Source organism: Strix uralensis, chromosome Z (genome assembly GCF_047716275.1).
Source record: "Strix uralensis isolate ZFMK-TIS-50842 chromosome Z, bStrUra1, whole genome shotgun sequence".
In the NCBI taxonomy this organism is placed as follows: domain Eukaryota; kingdom Metazoa; phylum Chordata; class Aves; order Strigiformes; family Strigidae; genus Strix; species Strix uralensis.
In genome coordinates, this window is record NC_134012.1 from 57,401,435 (window position 1) to 57,425,023 (window position 23,589).

At 41.8% G+C, this 23,589-nt stretch overlaps 1 protein-coding gene across 4 annotated transcripts in view; it reads right to left on the reverse strand.

The window, feature by feature from the left end:
* The window catches only part of APC (APC regulator of WNT signaling pathway), a 99,896-nt gene that overhangs the window by 63,743 nt on the left and 12,564 nt on the right, over nucleotides 1–23,589 (reverse strand). Inside the window, exon 1 of one of the 4 annotated variants that reach the window (XM_074856748.1) lies at nucleotides 14,449–14,514. The exons of the other annotated variants lie outside the window; for them this stretch is intronic. The gene's annotated coding sequence lies outside the window, so the exon portion shown is untranslated. Of the gene's footprint in view, nucleotides 1–14,448; nucleotides 14,515–23,589 lie in introns of those variants that run through there. 4 annotated transcript variants of the gene reach the window in all.

Consider the following 23,589-nt stretch of genomic DNA (forward strand, 5'->3'; position numbering starts at 1 on the left):
GAACACCACACACTAAAGGAGATGTTTTTTGAAAGGCAAACAGTAAATACTGAAGAGTTTTAACAGAAAAAAAGCATCAAACGTACTAGTAATCAAGCCTTTCGTAAAAATATCCTCCAAGGCATAAAGATTAAAACAAATGTACTTAAAAAATTCCAACACAAAGAGTAGTCATATTGCACAGTAGAATAAAAAGGTAAAAGTCTATTCTTGATATCAGGATATTCCATATTATTTTGGGTAATATTTTAACACCAGTCCTAGAACACCATCACAATTATTCAACTATTACAAAGGAGAAAGAAAGAAATACCCCAATTTAAAATATAAAATTAAAATTGTTTCCTGCTTTCCAAACAAAAAGCAAAGTTGTTCATCTAACAATGTAAGTTAACTAAAACATAGCTAACCATGTTTGAAGCCCTTTACAGTTGAAGCTCTCAATTTCTTACTCATCAGTCACTCAAGAGAATAAAAGGAAGCCTAGCACTCCATACATGTACAAGTTACCCTTCCAATGTCATCGTAGGAATTTCCTAAGTATGTGGCCTGTAGCTCTAAGGAAAAAAAAAAAGCTTACAGGACAATTAAAAGCTCTTATTTAGCATTTTCTGTGTATCCTCTCACTGAGCCTTCGACCTCACTGCTTGTGTAACTCCTTATGAAATCAACTTTGCTCTTCCAGATGACTCTTAACTGAATTATCCAGCCTACTAAAAAACAGGTAAAATTATTCAAAAATATTTTAGTTGCCCAATAAAAATTTTGAAAATGGTTTTAATCTTCCTAATTTTAAACTCAACAAAATGTAAAGAAGAACATATACTATTGAAGACAGGAACAACAACGAAAGCTGTAGTGCATTTGATATGACTAATTTATTTCCTTTTCAAGAAGCAAGTCTTCATAACCCAAGCACCTGTCATCATCAAAGATGGGAAAAGGAAGAAGCCTGCCACTTATGGAATTGTGATTTCCGAGACACTATTAGTAAGCTGAAGAAAAAAAATCCCTAACAAGTTTCTTTTTAAAAATCTGGTCATGCTTTACTGGAGACCTCATTTTTAGAGAAATGAAGACAATCTGAAACATCTACTCTATTATGCAAATTCTGTGGTTTTACCATCAGGCTGTTTTCACCTAAAAGGTGGAGAGCTGTTGAACAGAGTTGAAACAAAAAAAACCCAAACCAAAACAAAACCAAAAAAGGGCAGACTATTTCTGTTCCATTTCATGTATGTTTTTATCTAATAAGTAACAGTTTCCATTCTCATTAATAAAATCAACAGCTGTAGTTCACATTTCTTTTCAGAACATACACTGCATGGTCAATTCTGCAGAGCCCATACAAAGGTAGATAGAATTGGAAAGATTTTCACATTAGTTGTCATAAATTAGATTTGCACTGTAATATTGATAGAATCTGTTGGTTTAGACTCAAGTATATCACACATTTATTCATTTACATCTAATTTACAGAAGCTGCTGTGTGCCATGTATTTGATATGTATTTTGATTCTAGCTAGAATATCTTTTTCTCCCATTATTTTAATTCATTATTAGCATGAAAGGACAGATAATGATAAAAAACACCAACTTTTTCTATTTTCTGTCCACATCAAGGAATTCTCACTCATTAATTTGGAACTTAAAACAATTAGTCACATTAACAAGGCACATACACACAATGAAGAAAATTGAGAACACTAAATGAGAGAAGGAGCTACAGTAGAAAGACAGCAACTGCATAGCTGGTATTTTAAATGCAAAATAAGCTTAAATGTACTTACGTTAAATGAGTAAGAATCCAGTTTCTGAAGGGGAGGTTTGGTTTGTCTTCTCCCCCTCCTAAGGTCCTAAGCTTCCTTTTCTGTATTTTATTTTCATAACATGGAAGCAGGACGTCACCACTACAAGACAGTATTCTGCCTCACACTAAGAATCACTTCCTGATTTATTCAAATGTCAAACTTTACTCTGTGGGTTTTCAGATAAGCTGAATACCACAAACTGGGAAATCCAAAACATCTTAATTTTTTTGTCAAATGGATGCCCAAATGGGCAATAAATGACACTGCCACAGGCAGAAAATCACTCCTGTCAGTTTGGCATACAGCAGGAGCCATGCTGCCCAACTGCAGCTCTGCTAGCTGCTGAGGTGCTTGCCGGAAAGGCACCTGCACCATCACGAATCGCAGCAATGCCTGGCAGCTGCTCTCCACTACCAGGGCATTCACACTGGCACCTCAGAACACGGCAAGAATTTTACAGAGAATCTCCTGGAGTGGGGGGTGGAGGGGGGAAGCATATATTTTATCTTTTGGAAGCACGGTGAGGCTTGGACAAAGGGTGTTTGCAGTCAGTATACCCACACTGAAAACTGGACTGAAGGCAGCCAGTCTCACGTTACCAACATGCTGCGAGCCACCTAGGCATCTCCTTCCAGCCATATACCTGGCTGAGGCATCTGGACTTCTTGGGGGCACACAGATGCATACCTATCTCTTTCCCTCATCTGTAAAGGAAGGACTACCATGTATTTGAGAACAACAGTAAACTACTTTTTAGAAATAATGGGCCTCACCTACCCCAACTGCACCAAGGTGTTTGATACAGTGCCACATGCAAAACCAGCCACAGTCAAAATAAAGACAAGCAGAAAAACTCTACGTGAGTAATGAGTAGCTCAAAGATAAGATGACAATGGGCAGTGCTGATGGGCAAATTGTGGGGCTGGAGGCAGGCTGTTAGCAAAGTCCCCCGAAACCAGTCTGCAACATGTATTTTTAAATGTTTCATTATTGGCCTTGGCACAAGAAGTGGCATCAAAACTTACTCCCACAAATTTGAGAGGCTTCACAAGGTCAGATTACTACATGTAATACATAAGGAATTTGATGAACTGAGAAATGGAGCAGTAGAAACAGGGTGGAAATAAATAACGCAACAATGTAAGGTCAATCACGTAGGAATCTTGTCACCTGGAAGCAGTGAGTGGGGAGTAGCAACTTGAGCCTCTGGGCAGCCAGCCTGCAAGGCACCCAGGCATTAACACAAGACTGGCACAAGGAAGAAAACATGATCCCCAGAGTAATCAAGTCATTTTACAAAGACATGGGTAAAAAAAGTGCATTTAAGTGGGTGCAGAGAAAGACACTAAGTGATGAGGAGACTAGAGGGTCTCTCATATGAGAAGAGACTAGACAAGCAAGCCTTTGCTGTTTCAGGCTGGAACAACACAGCTACACTTAGTTATTAGGGAGGGGAAAACGCTCAAGAGGGAGAAAAATATTTATGTTAAAACAGAACACTGACACAGAACAAACGGGCATAAATTGGTCATTTATCAACACAGGCTGGCAACATCCATTAATAAATTCAGCCATATCCTTGCCTAGCTCACTGCACAGGAAGGAACTGGACTTAGAGGTTCAGAAATACAATCTTGTCTTTCTAAACTTCAATACAGTAGAATACTGTACTTATTTTCATATCTCCAAGATATTTGTATCTTTTTCTCCTGAAATAATGAAATGCCAAAGCATTTCACAAAAGACCCATTATTTAAAACGGGGGAAACAGACACAGGTAATGCATGACCACAAAGCAGCTTACATTTCTGATGCTGAACACTGTGACACATCTCAGGCACTTAGTTTGCAGAGTGAAATCACAAGGCTCTATTATACACCAGCTGTTCCGTGCATATTGAGCTAACACCCTCAAAATTAAAATACACCTCTCTTCTGGAAATAGGTTTTTACCAATGTCCTCAAACTAGACACATCAGATCAGAGTTCAGGACCCAAAACTAATCCTTGGATTTAGGCTCTAAATTATCTGAGTACATAACAATGACTTAAAAAAAACTTTAAACACAGAACTGATGGCATCAGTGGAAACTGACTGTATTGCTACATCACCTTCTTGTAGTTTCTCAGTGGTCAAAACACTGGCCTTGGGGAAAGAGTCGAACTCTGGACCCTCTTGGCGAGAGACAGGGTTCACATATTACCTCATTCACAGAAGAAGTAACCAGTAACCAGTCCAAAGGAAAGAAAGGAATAGTTCACACACGGCCCACTAGCCTGAAGCTGTACCACTGCACATGCACACACAAACATATTCAAGATTATTGAGGCCTGTATCAGCTGAATCAAGAAAAAATTACTCTCCTCTCTCTGCCCATGTGCCCCCCACTCCCTCCCCCGGAAACCACTACAGTGAGGGAGAGCGGAGGGGAAGAGAAAAGGAAGAACTCTGGCCTCCTACACCTATTTCACATTTTACCCAGCCCAAGGGAAAATGCATGCCACGTGCAACGCAATCCACCTTTGCAAGTTCACTATTATGCTTCAATCAAGCTTCCTTCTGCACTCTAACCGTGTTTCTTCTTTGCAGAGTGATCATCATTCAAAGGAGCGATAGAGATAGCCCTCTCCCTAGATTTACTCCAAGAAATAACCCTCTTGGAATACAGAAACTTTAAATCCCTCATTGTAAGAAGCACCTAAAATTTAGGTATCCTACTCCCTGACCCATATTTCTCATCATTAAGAGGTTTCCTCTCCATCTCCTAGCAAAGTAAGATGAAATTATGACAAGAAATTTCATGCTTTACTGAATCAGCACTTTGCATGAATACACACATCAAAGAAGAATTTCAAGCTGCATATAACTTTCATACACTAAAATCAAAATTAATGAGAAGCTTAAATTTATACAAACATACTTTTAAGATTCAGATATACATTTTTCTATATTAAGAAAACCATACCAGTAACAAGTGCCCAGAAATCAGGAATTTAGATGCAATCTTTTCAGTCTCAAATCCCAAGAGATAGGAAAAAAACACGATATTCTCTGAAAACTTACAATTTTTTATTGATCAGAGCCTTTTCCTTTGAAATCAATAAGCATACATACTCAACATGCCCTAAAGAGGTTTTACAACCAGGGGATCAGGTCTAGTCAGCATGGGTTTATGAAAGGCAAGTCCTGCCTGACAAACCTGATCTCCTTCTATGACAAAACGACCTATTGGACAAGCGAAAAGCTGTGGATATTATCTACCTGGATTTTTGAAAAGCATTCGACACAGTTCCCCATAGAATTCTCACAGAAAAACTGGCTGCCTGTGGCCTGGATGAGCGAACGGTCTGCTGGGTCAAGCACTGGCTGGATGGACGGTCCCAGAGAGTGGTGGTCAATGGAGCTAAATCCAGCTGGCGGCCAGTCACAAGTGGTGTTCCTCAGGGCTCGGTGTTGGGACCATTTCTGTTCAACATCTTTATTGATGATCGTGATAAGGACATAGAGTGTATCATCAGTAAATTCACAGATGACACCAAGTTAAGCGGGAGTGTCGATCTGCATGAGGATAGGGAGGCTCTACAGAGAGACTTGGATAGATTGGATCGGGGGGCCAACGACAACGGGATGAGCTTCAACAAGGCCAAGTGCCAGGTCCTGCACTTGGGCCACAACAACCCCATGCATCGCTACAGGCTTGGGGAGGTGTGGCTGGAGAGCTGTCTGGAAGAGAAGGATCTGGGGGTTCTAATTGACAAGCAGCTGAACATGAGCCAGCAGTGTGCCCAGGTGGTCAAGAAAGCCAACGGCATCCTGGCTTGGATTAGAAATAGTGTGACCAGCAGAAGTAGGGAGGTGATAGTCCCCCTGTACTCTGCACTGCTGAGGCCACACCTGGAGTATTGTGTCCAGTTTTGGGCACCTCAACACCAGAGAGATATCGAGGTGCTGGAGCGAGTGCAGAGGAGGGCAACGAAGCTGGTGAAGGACCTGGAGAAGAAATCCTGTGAGGAGCGATTGAAGGAGCTGAGACTGTTCCATTTGAGGAAGAGAAGGCTGAGGGGAGACCTCATCACTCTCTACACCTACCTGAACGGACATTGTAGAGAGGTTGGTGCTGGTCTCTTCTCACGGGTAATTAGCGATGGAACAAGAGGGAATGGCTTTAAACTGCAACAGGGGAGGTTTGGACTGGACATTAGGAAAAAAATTTTCACAGAAAGAGTGGTCAGACAGTGGAATAGGCTGCTCAGGGAGGTGGTGGAGTCACCATCCCTGGATGTGTTTAAGGGTCATTTGGATGAGATGTTGGGGGATATGGTGTAGGGGAGAACTTTGTAGTGTAGGACTCGATGATCCCAAGGGTCTTTTCCAACCTGACTGATTCTGTGATACTTAAGAACCCAACAATTTGTGATATTATATCTCCTTATGAGAATATTTCAGATTCCCATTACAATTTTTTCATCCATAAAAGCTATTACTGTTACCACAGCATCCTATTTTTATAAAGCAACTTCTGTGTAACAAATTAGTCTTAGCTTTTTCATAACAGAGGCTAAGAATAATCTAAGATATAAAACCATATCGTGTTTTTTTAACCATAGAGACAGAGACCTGGCACTGTGTAATAACTGCAACCTATTTGTTTCAGTTTTAGAAATTTTCATTGCAGATTATTCTGGCACCCACTGTAATTGCCTGAGGGTGATTTTTTTTGTTATCAAAGAAGTTGTACAGCTACTTCAGATGCCAGAATCAGTGAAAAAAAGGCAAAATTACTTTCTAAACTAATAAGGCACAATACAAAAAACACTGATGTCAACAAAGGCAACTCAAGTTCATGTAATTGATGAAATTTGTTGAGAGCAGTAAATCAGATGCTGAACTCTCTAATAAGCAAACAGAATTCACCCTTCTACTACCACCACCAGTAAGCAGATGTGCTCCTGTGCTCTGTAACTGAACATTTTTCACAATGTATTTTACCTTCTTAACATAACAACTTGTAATCACTGTATCTAAAGTTCATGAACATATCATAAGCAATCCCAGAGGTTCCTGGAATGTGTTGATGACAACTTCCTTCTCCAAGTGATAGAGGAGCCAATGAGGAGTGGTGCTATACTGGACCTTTTTCTCACCAACACGGAAGGGCTGGTGAAGTGTGTGACGCTCAAGGGCAGCCTTGGCTGCAGTGACCATCAAATGGTGGAGTTCCAATATCCTCTAAGACAGAAAGGGGTTGCACAGCATGTTCACTGCCCTGGACTTCAGGAGAGCAGACTCTGGCCTCTTCAGGGATCTGTCTGGCAAAGTAGCATGGGATAAAGCTCTGGAGGGAAGACAGGGCCAAGAAAGCTGGTTGTTATCCAAGGATCACCTTCTCCAAGCTCAGGAGCAATGCATCCTGACAAAGAAGTCAGGTAAGAACACCAGGAGGCCTGCATGGATGATCAAGGAGCTCCTGGGAAAGCCTACAGAGGGTGGAAAAAAGGACAGGTAGCCTGGGAGGAATACTGAAACAGTTCAGGTAGCCAAGGATCAGGTTAAGAAGGCTAAAGCCCTAATAGAATGAAATCTGGCCAGGGACATCAATGGCAACAAAAAAAGCTTCTGTACATATGTTAGTGATAAAAGGAAGACTAGGGAAAATGTGGGCCCTCTCCAGAAGGAACTGGGAGATATGGTTACCCGGGATATGGAGATGGCTGAGGTATTCAATGAATTTTGCTTCAGTCTTCACCATCAAGCGCTCCAGCCACACCACCCAAGACGCAGAAGGCAAAGGAGGGGACTGGGAGAATGAAGAACCACCCACTGTAGGAGAAGATCAGGTTCAAGACCATCTAAGGAACCTGAAAGTGCACAAGTCCATGGACCTGATGAGATGCATCTGTGGGTCCTGAGAGAACTGGCCAATGAAGTGGCTAAGCCACTATCCATCATATTTGAGAAGTTGTGGCAGTCTGGTGAAGACCCTGCTGACTGGAAAAGGGGTAACACAGCCCCCATATTTAAAAGGGGAAAAAAGGAAGATCCAGTGAACTACAGGCCAGCCAGTCTTACTTCTGTGCCCAGCAAGATCATGGAGCGGATCCTCCTGGAAACTATGCTAATGCACATGGAAAATAAGGTGACTGGTGACAGCCAACATGGCTTCATGAAGGGCAAACCATGACTGACCAATCTGATGGCCTTCTGTGATGGGGTTACAGTGCTGGTGGCTAAGGGAAGAGCAACTGACATCATCTACCTGGACTTGTGCAAAGTTTTTGACACTGTGCCACATGACACCCTTTTCTCTAAATTGGAAACACATGGATTTAATAGACGGACCACTCAGTGGATAAGGAATTGGTTGGATGGTTGCAAAGATCTGCAGTCAACAGCTCGATTTCCAAGTGGAGAGCACTGATGAGCGGTGTTCCTCAAGGGTCCGTGTTGGGACCAGTGCAGTTTAACATCTTAGCTGGAGACATGGACAGTGGGATTGAGTGCACCCTCAGCAAGTTTGCTGACAACACCTAGTTGTGTGGTGGCGTCCACATGCTGGAGGGAAGGGATGTCATCCAGAGGGACCTGGACAGGCTTGAGACGTGGGCCCATGCAAACCTCAAGAAGTTCAACAAGGCCAAGTGCAAGGTCCGGCACATGGGTCAAGGCAATCCCAAGCACAAACACGGGCTCGGCGACGAGTGGATTGAGAGCACGCCTGAGGAGAAGGACTTGGGCATATTAGTGGATGGGAAACTTACCGTGAGCCAGCAATATGTGCTCTCAGCCCAGAAAGCCAACCGTACCCTGGGCTGCATCAAGAGAAGTGTGGCCAGCAGGTCGAGGGAGGTGATTCTCCCCCTCTACTCCACTCTCAACCCACCTGGGGTACTGTGTTCAGCTCTGAGGCCCCTAAAATAAGAAGGACATGGACCTGCTTGAGTGGGTCCAGAGGAAGGCCACGAAGATGACTAGGGGGCTGGAGCACTGACCTTATAAGGACAGGCTGAGAGAGTTGGGGGTGTTCAGCCTGGAGAAGGCTCCAGGGAGACCTTATAGTAGTCTTCCAGTACTTAAAGAGGGCCTGCAGGAAAGGTTGGGGAGCGTAGCGGTAGGACAAGGGGTAACAGTTTTAAACTGAAAGACGGTAGACTTAGATTAGCTATAAGGAAGAAATTTTTTACTGTGAGGGTGGTGAGACACCAGAACACATTGCCCAGAGAGGTGGTAGACACTCCCTGAAAGTGTTCAAGGCCAGGCTGGATGGGGCTTTGAACAACCTGGTCTACTGACAGGGGCAGGATCTAGTGGCAGTGTCCAAGGCAGGGGAGTTGAAACTAGATAATCTTGAAGGTCCCTTCCAACCCAAACCATTATATGATCTAGATTATAACTTAGTAAGGCTGGAAAGGACCATCAACTCTGATTTCTTTCTACACCCACAAATTTCACCCAACCCTTCAGTGCTGAGCCTGATATCTTGTCCCTATTATTCTTTACCATTCTGTCAATTTTTTCATTCATTTCCATGTGACTAATGGGGAATTGTTTCTTCAAGGGCATATCACACTGAATTCAGGGAAAAAATGAGATTTTTCTAACTAGTTTAGCTTAAATACATTTAAAGATTAATTTTTTTTTAAGCACTAGGTCTGGGGGTTCTGACTTGGAAGTGGTTAGTGCTAATGTTGGGACGGCTGGGAGGGCTGCACTGGTGCCTGCCCCCAGCTGTCTGCCCTACCCATCTCCACAAGGTTCCCACCCAGGGAAGAGGGAAGGGCTCAGCTGCTCAAGTGGCAGCTGCCTAAACCACTGCAGATTACTGCCTGACTGCCAAGGTAATCTGACATAGGTGCCAGTTTAACTTATGCTGGGCCACTAACCACAATGGTTCAGCAGCTGTTACATGGGTGTTTCTGAAACAGGGGCAAGGATGACACACAGGGGCAAAAAATCTAGTACAGCTGTTCTAAGCTAAGCCAGTCTGACTTACTAACTTCAGCCTTAAATGGACCATGTTCATGCAGTTACCTTTTCAAGAGAATACAGTGAGGGGTTTTTTGGCCATTCTTATTTTGAACATATCAAACCATGACAATTTGCATTAGTTCAATTTCTCTTTTGACTGAATCCTGTACTGGATTTTCCATTATTTTGTCTGAAACTTGTCCTCAGGTTAAATGGTTTATATGCAAACATCCTTCTGCTTGTTCTTTTTCAACTCCAGTGAAATATCAGCACTCTAAATTCTGTGTTTAAGAACTTATTAAAAATGAGTATCAGTGGGCCAGGGATTTGTCTTATCCATTTCAGCTTGGGGCAAGCCTTCCAGGCTTGCTGATTTAAAAATGTTTATTGTTCAAAGGCATTGTTTAATATTCTCCTATCCTACTCACCAAAAAATATTCCATTGGCCATAGACTGTAAAAGCCCATTACCCTGATTCTTTCCAGACAGAGCAGAAAAATTGTATTTCTGCCATCTCATCACACTGAACAACTATGTTATTTCCACCTGGTGACAACCCTATGCTTTATTGAAATGGCTTTTGTTGCCAGCATATTTAATCCTCCTATTCCTACCTGCATTTAAGAACAAACCCCCCAAACTTCTTGTCAGTAGCAGGTAGAAGGCAGGCTATTTTGTTTGGGTTTTCCTCATCTGGGCTATGTGGGCACAAAATATAACAAGGAGTCTGAAAGTGCTGTAAAGGTTTGGGTGTGGTTAAAGAGAATTAAGAAAATACTCAGTAAAGAATGAGAATTGCCCATGAGTGGAACAGCAGATCTGGTACCTTCCATGTTCTCATTCATTCTGCTTTAGCATGGTCAGGTCAGAGTGTTGCAGGAAGGAGTAGAAAACAGCCATCATAGAAAACTGCTCTTCACCAGCTTGTTTTAGCAACAAGGGCTTTGATATCAGAAAGTGAATTGCAAGTTATGTAACACTACTTCTAATAAATTTGAAAAAGCTGACATTGAAAAAAATTAACATTATACCAAATTGTAATCTCTAGATTAGGTACCCTCTGAATTCCTCTTTTTTTCAGCTGTGTAGAAAAAAACCAATGGCCAGATGAAAAGCCATTACTATTATCAGTTATCCTAATACAATGTGTAAAATGGTTAGTCCCTTTAAAAGGAGGCCACACAATTTTCTCTAAACCTCAGCGGCATCTAGATGATATCCTTCCTAGTTTTTTTATTCACTTCTGCATGAAGGTTACCTTTGTGGACAAGAGACTACACACTGAAGTGTTACTATACCTGACCTTCCTAAATCCTTCTGCTTGGGGGGGGTAGGGTAGAGAGGTCTTTTTAGTTTTTTTCTTCCATAAATGAATTCGTAACTTGGCAAAAGCTTCCAATTCATTGTTCTATTTTGGGATACTTCCTCAAGTTCAATACTTGGCCTGTACTCACCAACCATAAGCAGAAGTTCTTCCTAACCAAAACATAACCTGGCTGATGAAATAATGAATGATCCATGTTCTCCGCATTCCTTAAAAGACCAGGAGGAGAAGGAAAGAGAAGATGATGGTCTGAACTCTTGGCTTGCATTACTCATTACAGATCAAGTACAGTGGGGGTCAAGTGTGTGCGTGTGTGACAAATAGAAATGAGCCCATGTTTAGAATTTTACTAAAGAATGCTAACAATCCAAAAACCATTCCTATTAAATACAAAAAAAAAGTGAAATCAAGAAGTCATACATTTCAGACTATGAACAGTCAAGTTTAGCTTTTATTACACTGCCAAGAAAAGAGCCCCACTTCTTCCTTTATAATTCTGGGTTGGGAAGTTCCTTAGCTAGTTAGTCATGCTGCATTCAGAATACGACTGTGAAAATACGAAACATGATTTGCATTTAAATACTATATTGAACACAAAGCAGTCCAGACATCATTTGAATCATAACTTATATCGGACCAGGAATGATTCACAAGCCTGAACACTCATTCTTCATGATCATCTTAGCTATTCATGGCTAATTATGTATGCCCTCACTGCATATGACTTGCTCCTGTTTACTTTTATACTTCTCATAATCTTTCAAGGATTCAATTCTAGAAAGTTTAAGCTATTAAAAAGTCCAAGACAAGTCTTTATTTTCCTATTTTAACTGAAAATGCAAATTAAGCCCAAAACCATTAACATGAAATAAATCAGCTTCAATCTAAAAAAAAAAATTTTATAATAAATATTTCTGTATATAGGGTGACCTATCAGGGTCATCTTCAGGGTTTCCTTCAGCACTTATAGGGAGTAGAAGACCACTGTTTTGCAGGAACTGTATCAGCATCTGTTCACAAAGGTCCTGCAAGAATTTTGGAAAAGCACCAGTGGAGACCTGGTCTTCACTGACAATGACTTATTGTCACAGCATATCATTAGTAGTATGGCCTATTTTAAATAGGATTTCATTACATTGATGAAAACATAATTAATCACATTTCATCAACATTTTACCAACTGAATTAAGACATACTGAAATCCAACATAAGAATTTAGAGACCAAAGGAACCAATTTTAGCTATAGGCATTTTCAACTTACACTGTGCTGATGATACATTAATAATGTACTATGACAACACGTATCAGAACATTTATCATAACCAACTATTTTGTACAAATATTTTGGCAAGTATCATGATAGCATTTGAGGGATGATGTTTAGGAAAGTCTGCATTCATAATTAATTTAAAGTATTATATTTAAAAGTGATCTTGTATTCAAGCTGCCATTTTAAAGTGTGACTACAGCTTCTTACTGTACAAGTGGAACTACTCCACTTGTTACACAAAACAATACTGTTTCTTTTTAAGACTTAAAAAGGTACAGGAAGAAGCATCACCACAATAATCATAATCACTACTGTGCTTTTGTCACCTTCTTTCCTTCCAGAAAAAAGTAGTGAAAGCAGCTCTGCATCTGTTGTATCTTCTAATATTTAAGCGACTGTAACGAACATTCAAAACATTACAGGGAAAACATCTAGTATCACCAATTTACCTTTTGAAACGAGTTACTCCGAATGGTAAGTCCTTAACTGATGCTTTAAAATTCAAGATCATCCAAAGCCTCTCTTATTGATAGACAGGAAATATGTGATTCTAAAAATAATGGTATGTATAGAAAATGTCTGGAGGGAATGCTTACCATAAAGTAGAAATTTAAACTCAGTAAATTAGACTTGTTCCCATCAAGCTTTTTTTGTGCATCATTATATTTAACAGAACTGAGAAAGAGAAAAAATTTTACCAGTTACTTTGAGTCTCCTTAAAAATACAGAAGAGTCTGGTTCCAGGAAACTACTTTCAATACATACATTTACATGTATTTTCAAAGAACTGTAATTTCGAAAAAATAGATTTATGACTATTAACTGCTTTAGCAGTAACAGAAAAATCAACTAAACAGTAAAAAGAAAGTAGAAAGAACATTAAGGAGCACTTTCAACACAACAAACAGCAGGGGGAAAGTATTTAAAATCAGAAATTGATCTATATTTTATTATTCATGTATGTGTAGTAATTTACTGAAAAGACTTCTATGCAAACTAAGAAGCTGTATGTTTCTTCCTACGCCTTTAAAAGGCATTTGTCATTGTATGACTATCCAAATCAAGTCAAAACCGGGCTCCATGGTCCCCTGAAGAAAACCATATCAAATGAAAAATGCTCCTTAGAGCCCATAGCCAGGGTCCTCCATGTAAGTCAACGGGAAGAATTTTAAATCTTGACCCAAACAACGAATAGGATGCAGTAATCTGGCAGCATATGTGTCTTCCAAAAAATCGCTACACATTTTTGCAAAAGCAAGGAGCGTTCTGCCGGCAATGACCTAATTACTAGAATAAAAGCTGCGTATCTGACAAAGGGAAAGAAAGGACCCACTGCTTCATACATAATTTATTAAGATTTCCCACAGCATTCAGGTTAAGTCGCGGACCCAAGCACCTCTTTGTGATGTTAAATAAATTTGCAAGAAGTCAGTGGATCCCAGGGCGCGCTGAACGCGCAGCGCTCCCCCCAGAGCGCTCCTCGCCAGGCCCGCTCGGCGCAGCTCGACGCCGGCCGCCCACCCGCGCCCGTCCGGCCTCCCGACCTCCCGCGGCTCGCCCTTGCCGGTGAGGGGGACGTGCTGCGGCAACAGAGGCACCGCCGCCCCCCGTCACTAACAAAGCCGGGCTGGTGCCACCCGCGGGCAGCGCCTCGACGCCTCCCGAGGGGCACCTCCGCATGCCGGCCAGGGGCTGCCCGCCCCAGGACGGCTGCCGGCCCGCCTCCCCTCCTCCTCCCAGCCCCGGAGCCCGCGCTGCGGGGCACACGGCCGCGCCAGGGCTCCGCCGCGGCTTTGTGCCTCCCGCCGGCGGGGCGGGCTGAGGTTCGGTCTCGGTCCCGCCCGCAGCGGCTCCCCGCCGCGCCCGGCCGCCCGTCTCCCCGGGCGCGGGGTTTTCCTCCCCTCCGCGCCGACAGCCCTTTCCCACAGCCCGTTGTGTTTTTTTTAACCACAAAAGCCGCCTTCTTCCTTCCCGGCGACGCCGCCGCCTCCCTGTCACAGGCGCACAGAGCCGAGCCGCCCCGCCCCGCTCGCCCGCCCGGGTGCGGTGGCCCCGGGGAGCCGCCGCCGCACTCACCCCATGGCCGCGGCCGCTGCGCCTCCATCCCGCCGCCAGCGCCCGGCCCGGCCCGGCCGGCCCCGCCCGCGCCCACCGGCTGCGCCAGCGCCGCGGCCAATACTGCCCCGCCGGTCACGTGCGGACCGGCGCGGCAGCGCAGCCAATAGGACGGCGCGCCCCGGAGGATGCGCCCGCCCCCTCCGCGGGGAACAGCTGCGCCCGCGCCCCGCCCCGCGCCACCACCGCAGGCGGAGCCGCGCCGGCGGCCAGGCCGGGGGCTGCGGCTCTTGGCACCGCGAACGGGGCGGCCCGGCGGGCGGCGAGCAGCGCCCGGGCGCTGTCACTGCAACGGGCTGCCCCGCGCCTCAACACCGCCCCGAGGGGCCGAGCGCTTTCCCACAGCCCACCGCGGCGGGCGAGGTCCGCGCCTGGGAGCCGCGAAGGAGGCAAGGCGAGCCCCGGCGCAGCTCCCTAAGAGGGCGCCGTCCGCCCCCCAGGACAGCGCTGCGGCCGTCCCCACCGGCGCACAACGCTGAAGGCCACCTACTGCGCACACATCACGTAAAACACGGAATATGATTTGTGTTCCCGCACACAGGCTTACAGGCCCACGGTTCGGTTGGTCTGAAGCCACCGAAAAGGCACGCAGGACCTACTTCTCGGTGCAGAAGCCGCCCCAGTTCTACGTTCGAGCACCAGTACTCCATACAGCCATGGGCAAGAGGCTTAACACATTGCAAAAAGTAGCTCACGAGCATCTGCATCACTTCAGTTGTGATGATTATCACTCATTCTCCTTTCAATAAAAGTATACAAGGACTAAATACTGTGTAAGACTACGCTCTTTTGCATTTATATTAAAAGGAAAATGCTTATTCTGCATGTACTAGAATTAAAGCTAATACAGTTCATCTGATTTTTAAAGAAATACATATAGACATTGCTTATGAAGAAGGCAACTGTAAGCATATCCTTCAGGGGTATCTCAGACTTACTTGAGGATCACTAAAATACTGTTTTCATGCACTTTTCAGATATAAAGTTGTCACTACTACTTGGTAGTTTAATAACATCAAATATGTATACATTTAAGCTATACCAAATTAGAAGAATAAATAGTAGTGATGGGTTGGGGAAAAAAATCCGAAAGACAGATGAATAAACAAATTGATTCATGAAACTACTTTAGAATCTCCTTCCAGAACTGATCTTGCTCCAAGGATAAGGTTGTAACAAAGTATTCATGAAGACCAAACCCCACAGAAAGCACACTTCTGAATACAAGAGACATCAGAAATTAAGCCACATTTCAGCTGTTTGAGTCTGTAGCCTGTATTTTCACTTTAAAGAAAGGTTATCTAGATAACAGCCACTATGGAGATGTTTTTTAAAAAAATCCAGCTCTAATATAAGAGACAGCTTTGTAGAAACAGCACAGTATTAAGTGTTTTTAATCCTCTGGAAGAAGTATTCAAGAATAAATCTATGGGCAGTGCAGTCTATCTCAACAGAATAGTGTGTGATAGAAGAAATCTGAAAAAGTGCAATAGTTTCTCAGCTAGAGAAAATGAATGCTTGTCCTTGTGTCACTTCACATAAATTACGGAGTTATATGCTTATATGAAGTGGACACCTGGGTAGATAGCCAATTAAAAACATATATCCTTACATGCCTAGGGGAATTTCATTCTTCCTATAATAATTTCTTAAACTTGCATGAAAGAAGCAGGCTCGTGATACCTCATGGTTGGGACCAGATGAAACTAAAGGCACTACAGGCCCGTGTATGCATGTGAGCAACTGCACCACAAATACTTAAATACTACTTTAATTTCAGCTCTTTTCTCATGGCTCCTTTTTCTAGTCATAGAAGGTGTTCCTCAGGGCTTGATGTTGGGACCATTTCTGTTCAACATCTTTATTGATGATCGTGATAAGGACATAGAGTGTATCATCAGTAAATTCACAGATGACACCAAGTTAAGCGGGAGTGTCGATCTGCATGAGGATAGGGAGGCTCTACAGAGAGACTTGGATAGATTGGATCAGTGGGCCAACGTCAATGGGATGAGCTTCAACAAGGCCAAGTGCCAGGTCCTGCACTTGGGCCACAACAACCCCATGCATCGCTACAGGCTTGGGGAGATGTGGCTGGAGAGCTGTCTGGAAGAGAAGGATCTGGGGGTTCTAATTGACAAGCAGCTGAACATGAGCCAGCAGTGTGCCCAGGTGGCCAAGAAAGCCAACGGCATCCTGGCTTGTATTAGAAACAGCGTGACCAGCAGAAGTAGGGAGGTGATAGTCCCCCTGTACTCTGCACTGCTGAGGCCACACCTGGAGTATTGTGTCCAGTTTTGGGCACCTCAACACCAGAGAGATATCGAGGTGCTGGAGCGAGTGCAGAGGAGGGCAACGAAGCTGGTGAAGGACCTGGAGAAGAAATCCTGTGAGGAGCGATTGAAGGAGCTGAGACTGTTCCATTTGAGGAAGAGAAGGCTGAGGGGAGACCTCATCACTCTCTACACCTACCTGAAAGGACATTGTAGAGAGGTTGGTGCTGGTCTCTTCTCACAGGTAATTAGCGATGGAACAAGAGGGAATGGCTTTAAACTGCAACAGGGGAGGTTTGGACTGGACATTAGGAAAAAAATTTTCACAGAAAGAGTGGTCAGACAGTGGAATAGGCTGCTCAGGGAGGTGGTGGAGTCACCATCCCTGGATGTGTTTAAGGGTCATTTGGATGAGATGTTGGGGGATATGGTGTAGGGGAGAACTTTGTAGTGTAGGATTGATGGTTGGACTCAATGATCCCAAGGGTCTTTTCCAACCTGAATGGTTCTATGATTCTAAGGCAATACTCCACTCTCATGAAAGATGGTCTTTACCAAATAACCTTTCAACAAACATATTCATGATTAAGAAGATGTGTAACATTAAGTCATCTGCTACCTTCAGCACAGTACCTAACAAAATCCTCTGACTTCATCAGTGTGGCTAACTACAGAGGTCCTGTCAGTTAAGCTGTTATGGTAAACCATTTTAAACAAAAGTTAAGTGGGCCAGTATTCAACTGTGTTTCAAGCTATATGATTTTTTGCTACAAAGCTTCTATTAATTATAGCAACAGCTGACATCCCTCAGGTTTTTGATCCACTCGATTTCATTTCACAGAGAACTGAGTTCATACTCCCTCAGCTGTAACAAACTATCACATTACTCTTCACAAGTTTAAAGTTTAGAACCTAAGTAGGCATTAGATCTAAAGCCATCTTACTTTATATCTTACTGATACAAGCCACTGTTCCTCCCCTCAGAAAAGCAACCCAAAAGCCTCCCAGTTGTTATTGAGCAGCTCATGCCATACTAAATTTATTTACATTAAGTGTATACTCAAATAAGTATAGACATACTCAACACCTACATTATCAGTTAGCAAGTTGCTGCAATATGAGTTGTGCCTTACATACCAATCAGTTTGGTCCAGTGGTAGTTTTAAATCATGTTCAGAAGTTGCAAGTGCAACACAGTCTGGAATCACTACTTTAAGTGTGCAAGACAATACCAGAGAACTGATGCCAAAGAAAAGGCCAGAGAAATTGAAATCCTATATACTTTAAAGCTGAACTGCATACTTTCAAGTGAAAAACTAAGCTTGAGAAGTACAGTTAAAATTTCTAGAATCCAAAATGGGAATATCAAAGATCAAAGGCTACATAATGTATTCCATTCATTTATACACATCATACTGCATTCTTTGCAACTCTTGCTCTATGAAAAGATTCTTGTTAGTCCTGGTACTGTTTAGTCCTTTCTGAGCCTGGTGGTCACAAGCTGCATAAGTCTCAGTAAATTCAGTGCTGATGAGCAATATTAGCTTCACTGCTCTATAGCCTGAAGTCCCATATTTATTTGCAGAACAAGCAGAGTACAAGCAGCAGCCCAAATTCCAACACATTCTGCCAAGATGACAGCTGAGTGGGAGGCAGAAAGCTTTCCCTTCCTTGTTCATAGTAATGCCCATTCTGTTATGATTTCATAAAAATGGTAGGTTATGTTTTGTGTCTGTCACATGCACTTGCCTCTGAAGGAAAATCCAGTATTAAATTCAGTTTAATAAACAGCATGTTATTAGCAATAAGATGATCTTTATCATACTGTATCTTCCAGTATTGATATACAGCCAAACAGGTGGACAGTATTGTGACATGTACTCTTATTTTCCTTCAAAACTGCTTTCTATGTGCAGTACTGGATTCTGCCAATGGAACCGATACCAGTGAAACAGTATTTGAATAAAAAAGGTCAGGTTCTCAGGAAAAAACAAAGCACAGAAAGGAGTTGTACAGAGAAAGGTCTTGTTTATTTTCAGTTACTTATTTTCTATCTGGCAGAAGGAAAAAAGATAACTTTTTCATTCTTTGAAAGATACCATTACCAAGACAGATCTAGCAATACCTGCTCCATATTACATAAAAAACACCTTTTAAAATCTATTAAAAGAATGAAATCTCTGCATGTAAGCTATCAAATCCCAGGGACACAAAATTTCAGTATGGAAAAATATCAGCTCAGTTTCAGTATTCCAAATCAGTTACTTCCTATTATTTTGGACAAGATCCCTGCAGTCTACCCAGCACAGCATTATCAAACAGCCAAATGGGAATTTGGCTCCAGAAAAGGAATTGGCAATCTTTTCACAGAATATCTGATGTAATCCATGCACTAAATATGCCCCAACTTCTTACTGCATTTATAAAAATCCAGTGTGAGACCAAATAAAATTGTCATAATCCTGTTTCTCCCCACTACTAAGTAGCGCTAAATAGTTCTGAGCTGATTAAGATCCACACTTTTAAAAACGTAAAGGACATTCTGCAAAGTATTTGCTTCATAAAATCAAGACTATTACAACAGAAGATGCAAGAGGTTTTCTGTTTTTAGATAACTAGCTCATGAACAGGACAGTTCTCTGTGCCTTCACAACCTCACCAATACAGTTCTCCCTAGCAGCTTTTCACTATTTAATATATTTAACATGATTGATATTTATTAGTCACTGTACATACACAGTACTACCTATCTCAGAGACTCTGGGCAGTGAGAGGTTGGATAATGAGTTAAATTCTCTCTCTCTCTCTGTTGCCGGGCTGTACAGTTGGTACTACCCACAAATGTGAAACAGTGTTGCTGACTTAAAGAGATCTTGACTTCAGAACTTCACTCACTGAGTTTTACACATTGGCTAACACCAGGCTGCATCTTTTAGAAAGGTGGTACAAACAGATTTTATTAACAAAATAAACTGAAAACATTTCACATTTTATGTAGATGCAAATTTCATTTTAACACAGGAATTGATAAAATATTTTAGCAGCTGCTATAATCAAAAATTGTCTCCTACCTTTCAACTTTGTTTTAAAAATTGATGAAGCTGAACATGCTCTCTGCTTCTTATTTCCCTGGAAATTGTAAAGTTGCTTTCACCTCTCTCACTACCACACAAAGACTATGTATTGTTCCATCTGAGCCTTGCCCTTACCATGTGACTAGGATCAGTTATTTGTATATAAACACACATTGGGAATACGCATAACCTGCTCTCATCAGCATTAATATCACTGTTTTGACCATGAAAAGCTGTATTCCTACTTTGTCCATCAGGTTTCTCTCAGAAGTGTTGCATATTATTTACCTAGATGACCTCTAACTATGAGCATTAGAAAGATCATCAGAAAAAGAGGTTCCCTGAGGATCAAGAATCTAAAGGATCACCTTTCTCATGCAGATGAAGAATGGAGAGAACTCTGTCACTGCTCCTAATGCATCATCCAGAACACATGCCTCAACTCTTCTGATACCAGTTCTACAAAAATAAACAGAATATTCCTGTACTGAGAGTAGAGAGTCAGAAATCAAGTTTTCTTTTAAGATTTTCTATTATACTAATGTCCTAAAATGTCACCTTTTTTCTTCCCAGAAGGTTATGCTACAACTTCCTGAACTTGAGAAGATTTTTCCACAAGCAATGAAAAGATCTTTCAAAGCAGTCAATTAGCTACTGGGAAGTCATGTAACATAAGCTAAATGAGAAAAGCAGAAAAATCCATGCTATTTAATTATTTCATAAATAAGCCAAGAGGTATGGAAATCTATCACCTGTTCTTTAAGTCCTCTACTATCTAACACTCTCTATTTTTTGACAATTCCTTAGTTTTGTCCAGAAGTCCCACACTCTCTGGAGCATCTTCCACTCATGCTTTCTTCCCTCTCACTAAGTTTTTCTATCTGCATGCAGGTTTCTTGCTGCAACCTAAAGAAATGAAGATTCAAGGACAAGGACTGCTTCCTTCCTCACATCTGCTAGAACTACTATGGAGCCATGGACCAATCTGTAATTTAGTCACTTATGTTCTAAAACCACTACAATAGTAATAAAAAGAATTTGCATAGCAAACCATTAATCCAGTAAACTTCACCATCCATTTACCCACTCTTCTCTCTCTGCTATGTAATAAACCCCACCTGCCACAACTTGTGTCACATTACCTATTGTTTCCTTATCCCCTAATTAAGAACATCACAGTACCCCAGTATCATACTGCTCCGTTTCCTCTGCTGCAGCTTTTTCAAGCTTGTTACATAGCTTACTGTATCTGTGTACTGTAATTACCACTTCTTACTACAGCCATGCCTTGTGTTTTCTTTCCCTTCTATCCTGCTGCACACTATATTTTCAGCTTTTCTTTATCTTTCTTTTCCACCTCCTCCTAATACTATGGCAAAGCATGACAGCTGTTAGGCCTCATTTCTAAGGGACTTTAATTCAGAGTACAAGTCTTTATCAGAAATATTTCTGTTCAAATATCAACACAGTTGTTACTTAATCTCAGCCTCACCTGTAGGACATCAGGAGGTAGCAAGTCACAACAATGTTGTGCAGTACCTCAGATGAAGGCAGCGGAGAAGTTCAACACATACCTACAACAGCTCTTGCTTCCCCAACTAACTGGAGATATCTTCATCTTATTCAATACTAACATTGTGCATTAATTTTCACACAGATTTCTAGTTTTTAAATGGAAAAACAATCCTACCCAAAAAGCTCCATGGCAACAACATAAAAGGAAGATAAAGCCAAAATGGGAGAAAATAGAAATGGATGGTCATCCAATACGCTAAAGGGGTAGACTTTTACAGAAATTTGGAAAGCTGATTTTAAAGATATGAGCTAGAAAACTCGGTATTTGTCTGTAATTTGCAGAAAGTGAGTTCACATGGACCAGATGAACTAAAGAGTTGACATTCAAGTTTAGTTTACTCCACTGATTCATGCCTGTGCCTACCCACTCATTCGAAACCTCCAGCACTTTCGGAAACCTGTAATTTCACTTTCCAAGCCATCTTTAATTCCATTTCAGTAATCTCTTAACTGTACTGAAGGCTAAACATCTCCCATATAAAAGCCCTTGTCTAGCATACCTCAGGGATTCTCTGGGGAATTTTTTTTAAAAAAGCTCTTCCTAGAGGACTTTGTTCACTAATACAGATTTCTCCTCTTTTCCGTATCTAGGCCATAGAGCAGAAAAATATTAAAAGTTCAGAGAAAGATCAAGAATTTGATGTTTTCCAATGTTTCTTGGAGAGTGCCAGGCTCTGGATCTGCCTGGTCTCCACTACAGCTATCTTTTGTAAGCAAAGCACTCTGTTTTACACCACTTTGTCCTTAGTTGTCACACAGCTCTTGGCTCACCTTTCTACCCATGGCTGCACATCCATCAGCTGCTCGTAGACTGATTCAGGGTCAGATCCAGTGAAAGAAACTGAGCACATACCGAGAATACTTACAGTGGCCTGAGTTACAAGCCAAAGCCCTATTTTGCTGCTTCTTTGTATTTTGCATCAGCCATAAGAAGTTACAGTATTCACATCTGTACATGACAAACAGATTACTGCACATGCAGATGGACAATCAGATTCAGTTTTTTGTTACACTGTCGTTGACAGAGGTCACTGCTAAAAAAATGGATGCTACATGGTTATATAAGATTTATAGTGAACCCAGGAACATCCCAGAACTCTGCACCACTGGCAAACAGAAGCTCTATTACTTCAGTGGAGTATTTACCTTCTTCTTCACGATCTTCTTTTCAGTATTCCCTTTGTTTGGTTTAAACCAAATGTTCTTAATACAAGTGTTGATATCTTGTAAGCATTCTGACATTTTAGTAGTAATAAATCAGTTAAAAATCTATTTAGCTAAAGGTCATCAACATGTCTTTTACCCAGGATATCGAAAAAGAGGGAAGGTCAATTTTTTGTGGAATCCTGTAATCAAAGATCTTTTACAAAAAGGTATGTTATCCATCACCACTCTTGAAGTCTGCTAAGAAAAAAATGTTCCAGCTATAGGCAATTTTCTTAAAGCCCACTGCATTAAGAAAGTATGTGACAAGGTCTTGAAACAAAAGATCTTGCTAAGCACAGCTGTAAGTTCTCTCACAATAGTTATAATCTTCTAAACACTTAAATTAAGGCCTGAGCCCCAGAGGCTCTTAGCTAGAACCCTGTCAAATCAACCTAGACCAACTGTCCTTTACAAGATAAAGTGTCAACAAAGAATCTGAGGATACATACGTCTTCCTTAAAAATTTTAAAAATTTCCACATTTCAGTACATAACAGTACTAAGAAGTTCAAACCGGCTCAGTTCAAACTGAAAATCGGCTCAGTTTGTTAAGGAAGATTTATGCTATATGGTTTAGGGAGTACAACTTAGCTGGTTTAGCAAAAAGTAGGCCGTTTTTCATTACTGTATACTGAAAATACTTCCAAGTTTGTCAAGTTTAAAGAGATCCATCATCTGGAAATTAGACAAACCAGAACTTAATTTCTTAACACTGGTGTGGTTAATCAAATCACAAAGGCTCAGTACAAACTGAGCCCACAAGGTGAGAAGATACTTTAAGAAATATTGACTTTTAGTGTTCTGCAGCTTCTAATATAAGGGTCACACTGAACAGTGCTGGGATCCGTTCTGAGCTTGAAATGCATGAAAGTTCACAATGAATTTAACCCTGCAAGAATTTAACTCTTCACAATGTGCTCACACTCAAAGTGTTGCAACAATTATAATTAAGTCTCACAGTACTGAGATTTAGCT